Genomic DNA, 5,049 nt, shown 5'->3' with positions numbered 1-5,049 from the left:
CGTGACTTCTTAAAAAAATCACATTCGAACATCGGCGCGTACGCGCAAGGTGCGCGCGCGCACCATGGATGCATTTTGGAGTGTACGCGGAGGCGAGACGTACGCGTGCGCGCCCAAGAAGATCATGGCTTAGCCGCTACGCAAGCCAACTCGTGGCTTGACTTTTGGCTTCGGCTTCTAGTTATTCTATCCACGCGGACGCGTCAAGTGCGCGCACGCGCCCATGCCAAGATTTCCAAAGACCTCCCCACACTTAGATTCTAGCATGTCCTCATGCTTGGAGAAATGCAAAAGAAACATAGAAGACCGAGGAATCACGAGAGTATGAGACTCATGAAGTATAGCCTACTTATATGAATGCAACTATGACTAATGCTATTTCCTACTTGGTTAGGAACGAATCAACCTTCTCATGACAAATGCGAGCACATGGGACACAATGGTGGTCAAGGCATGGGATTTGCCAATTTCTAAGCATCAAATGCGGTATATGCACCCTTGCATGAGGAATGCTCGTGAGAGCCGGGAATCAAGGAATCGAGCATCGAACCCTCACTGGAAGTGTTTACACTCTATTCGCTCAAGTGTTTAGGGTTGATTCACTCAATTCTCTCCTAATCATGCTTTCTAAGATTTGTTTTTCTTCTAACAATCGACATATAATTCATGCATGCATACAAGTATCATGAGGTCTTTTCTTTAGGTTGTAATGGGGCTAGGGTCAAGGTAGGATGCATATTTGGTTAAGTGAGTTTGAAATTTGAATCTTTGATAAGCTTGAACTTCCCACCTAACCTATGACATCCTATACAATTAAGTTCTAACCTAACTACCTATTTTTCACTTTTTCACACACTCATGCATCCCCTTTCATTTCACAACACTTAAGCATTGATTTTATTGAGCTACACTTGCTTTGGGGCTTTTTATCCCCTTTTTATTTCCTTCTTTTTCTTCTTTTTCTTTCTTTTTCTATTTTTTTTCTTTTTTCATTTTGTTTTTTTTCTTTTTCTTTTTTTTTTCTTTTTCCCATTTTTTTATATACAAGAGCATCAATGCATAAGGTTTCACATTTGATCAATACATGAGTATGTACCCAATTCCCAATATTTACACTGAAAATACAAAACTACCCTTTTATTCACCCAATGTCCCAAGGTTCCCACACTTGAATGATACTCACACACTAGCCTAAGCTAATCAAAGATCCAAATAAGGACATTTATTGTTTTTCGCTTTTAAGGCTTGTAATGTGCTAAAATAAGAACAAGTGGGTTAATCGTAGGCTCAAATTTGGCTAACAATGGAAGATAGAGGGTAAGGCTATTTGGGTAAGTGGGTTAAATGAAATGATGGCCTCAATCATATAAATGCATGACTACACAAAATAATGGACATAGAGAATCAAACAAATCAAAGATTACATTCATAGAAAGAGAATAATGCACACAAGAAGGAAAATAAGTGGTTATAAGATGTAACCACACAATTAGGCTCGAAACTCACAAGCTTGTGTTCTTAGCTCAAAATCCATGTTCCAAAATGTAATTCTTCATGCAATTTTGGCATCAAAGTATTTTAAAATTGGCAATGCCACGGTTGCCCCAAAGTATTAGTTTCCTAAGAAAGAGTTTCATTGTTCCAACCAAGTAGACTTATCATGCGAATGGTGCCAACTAAAACCTAATCATGCAACCTATCCTAATTATGATGGAGTTCAAGGAACAAGAATTTATTTGGGTGTTACCTACGGAGATCGGTCGGTCGACCTCCCCACACTTAAAACTTGGCACGGTCCTCCGTGCTATAGGTAAGGCGCAGTGGGTGATCAAGTCCCGAGTGGCCAGCATCTCCAATGTCATCGTCATCCCCGCTTGAAGTTGCGGTGGATGTGGAAATGTCTGGCTCCTTCATAGGTGGTGTGACTACGCTTAGAAGTTTCTTCACATGAGCATATCGGCGTTGGTTACGCCTCTCGTAACGGTCCAATTTCTTGTGAAGGTCTTCAAGCCGTTGGGTGGCTGACTTTTGTGATGTAGATGATGTGGTAGTGTTGGTTGTCGGTGTGGGTAATCCAAAGTCCTTGGTGAGTTCCGGGGGCTTGAGGCACCTCTTGGTCGGAATGACATCACCTTCGACCGGAATCGAGGTTCTCCTATCTTTGGCCTCTCGGTTGACGCCGGCCCTTGCAACCAATTCGGTCACCAAGACGGGAAAAAGTAGGTTCCTTTTGGCATGAATTCGCCCCATGGATTGGCAAATGGCATGCGAAATGTCGACCGGTTTCTCGGTTAAGATGCACCATATCAATAAGGCAAGCTCGGCAGTAATGGATGACCCATGGGTGCTTGGGAGCACGTAGTGAGCTAAAATTTGGGCCCATGCCGTAGCTTCTTGAGTGAGGTATCGGGCATCCAAACCTTTTGGTCGTCGCTTTATGGTCCCCCGAATCCAACATGCGTCGGGTATAGCGATTATGCGGAGGATAGCGCTCCAATCGAACGCACGGTCATCACATGCTGTCAAGACTTCTTGGTAAGTGTCATAGTGACTTGTCAATGGCTCAATCCCAAGGACCTCTCAGATGGTGTTCACTGTGATGGACACTTGCTTCCGGCGCACAAATACTGATGTAAGAAGGGGTGAGTGGGAGTTGGAATAGAATTCCACCACCCATGAGAGATTAGCCTCCTTCGGTTGTCTCAAGAGGAACCTCCATTGTCTCCGGTCAATGTGTGGCATCACAATCGGATGGAGATGAGCCGGTAGGACTAGAAGGGGCTCCGGGTGGTAGTTCCTTTCGATCATTCGCGAGTAAACAAGTTCGCAGTAGCGGTTGGGGAACTTGTTCGAATCTCTTGGAGGATTGTCCTTTTCGAGAACATCAACGGGGCTCATAGTCTTCTTTAAGAGCGGCTTGGCCGTTGGCTCTTGGTGCGCTTTAGTTGAGGCTGGCTTCTTTGGAGCCTTCCCTTTATCCTTTTTGATGACCATCCTGTGATAGCAAAGAAAGGGAATAACATCAAACCCAAAGAAGCGTAAATATGCAATGAAAGGTTATGCCATATAGTTTAGGAATCAATATTACATGACAGCTGCAACATGTAGTAAGATAACGTGTGAAGAGCAAGGCAATTCATATGCATGTGGTACAAGGGTAATGAAGGCATGCAAGTAAGAAGCATGAGAAGCATATACCCTTAAGTCTCTAAAATGGGAAGCAAGTTGAGAAAAAGTGAGTGGATTGGAGAATGTGGGGATGCACGCAAAAGTGACTAGTGGAGAGGCAATGTGGTTAAAGTGAACTCAAAACTCAAGTATGCCTTTCATCGAACACTTGGCGTGCATCTTTGTTATAGTTTGTGATTTGAAGGTGAAAGCAATATAACATTCCACAATCCATTATCAATGACTACAGTGCACAGTGAAAGCAAGAGAAAACAAGCAACACATCTCATCTACCAATGCAAGAGAAGTTGAGACCCAAATGCCTATGAAGAGCTAAATGGAGAAAGAGGAAAGAAAAGGAGAACAAAGATATTCTAAAGGGATAACGCAAAGAAGGAAGGAGGGATGGAAAGAGGCTACTTAAAAGAAAGTGAAACCAAATGATTAAAAAGAAAGAAGAGATAGGTGGAAGGAGAGGGTACCTTGGTATAGTACCTTGAAAGAAGGAGGAGGATATGTAAGAAGATGTTGTAGAGTGGTGTGATGTGGGGCCACCGGCGGTAGGTGGATGGCCGGAAGAAAGGATGGTGGTGAGTGGATGGGTGCTAGAGAGAATGAGAAGAGGAGGGTAAGAAGAGAAAAAAAATGAAGGGGGCAAGTAGGTTCCCTCCTTAAGTTGGCGTCGATCACCTGCGCGTACGCGCACGGTGCGCGCTCGCGCGCAGGAGCGAGGTGGAGTGGGGGCGCGTGCGCGTACACCACGCGCACGCGCTCATGCGCCTGGGCTTGTAGCTCAATGGTGGCTTAGAGGAGGCACAACTCTCTGGACGAGGTACCAGAAGTTGGCGACGGGGTCGATGGCGCGCACGCGCACTGTGCGCGCATGCGGCAGAGGGGGCATGCCCCAGGCATGATATTGGCCTGGGGTGGGCCTAACTCTCTGTGGAGTGGCCTAGAGGAAAGTGCAGAACCAGGGACGCGGGCGAGGCAAAGGCGCGCACGCGCACCTTGTGTTGGTGGTGTATGGACGCGCGCGCGCCAGGTGCGCGCATGCGGCAGTGGTGCTGGGCTGGTGGCTTAGTGCGGGCCCAAGGTTGGCTTAACTCTCTGGAGTATGTACCATGGGTGCGACAAAGGGGTCGACGCGAGCGCGCACAGTGCGCTAGCGTGTCGAGCTGTAGGTTTCGCCCAAGCGCGCGTACGCGTCGTGTGCGCGCACGCGCGAGTTGCCTGTGCTTCAGGCATGGTGCTGGCTTGGTGTGGGCGCAACTCTCGGGTAAAATATATGGGGGGTGTTTTCCGCAACCCACGCGTCCACGCACGGTGCGCGCTCGCGTCGGTTGTCGCCAAATGCGTCACGGGCACGCACGCGCCAGGTGCGCGCACGCGCAGAAGGGTGATTTTTCAAAATTTTGCAGGATTTTGCACCCCTTATGACATTCCCATCTCCCAAACAGCCACTTCAGTACTATAGTAAGGCGTGTTAACTTGATAAACTACCAATGAACTCAACAAATGGAGCAGAATTAGGATTGAAATCTAACTATCAAACATGAAGTCAAGTGTTAAGCTAGTGTTAATCAAAGAATGATGCAATGGCTATATACAAAGGAAGATCTTACCATGGTGGGGTGTCTCCCACCTAGCACTTTTGTTTACCGTCCTTAGGTTGGACTTTCAATGGCTCAAAGTTCTTGTTCAAGAGGTACATCCCTCAAGAGGAATACTTCAAATTCCTTGGAGTTCTTTCTTTGCTCACCGTGGTACAATTTGAGACGGTGCCCATTTACCTTGAAAATTTCCGGACTTGATGGATGGCGCAAGTGGTAGACCCCAAAAGGTTCTACCTTCTCCACTTGGTAGGGTCCATCCCACCTTGAT

This window comes from Arachis duranensis, chromosome 4 (assembly GCF_000817695.3).
Source record: "Arachis duranensis cultivar V14167 chromosome 4, aradu.V14167.gnm2.J7QH, whole genome shotgun sequence".
Taxonomy (NCBI): Eukaryota; Viridiplantae; Streptophyta; class Magnoliopsida; order Fabales; family Fabaceae; genus Arachis; species Arachis duranensis.
Note: the sequence above shows the minus strand (reverse complement) of the source record.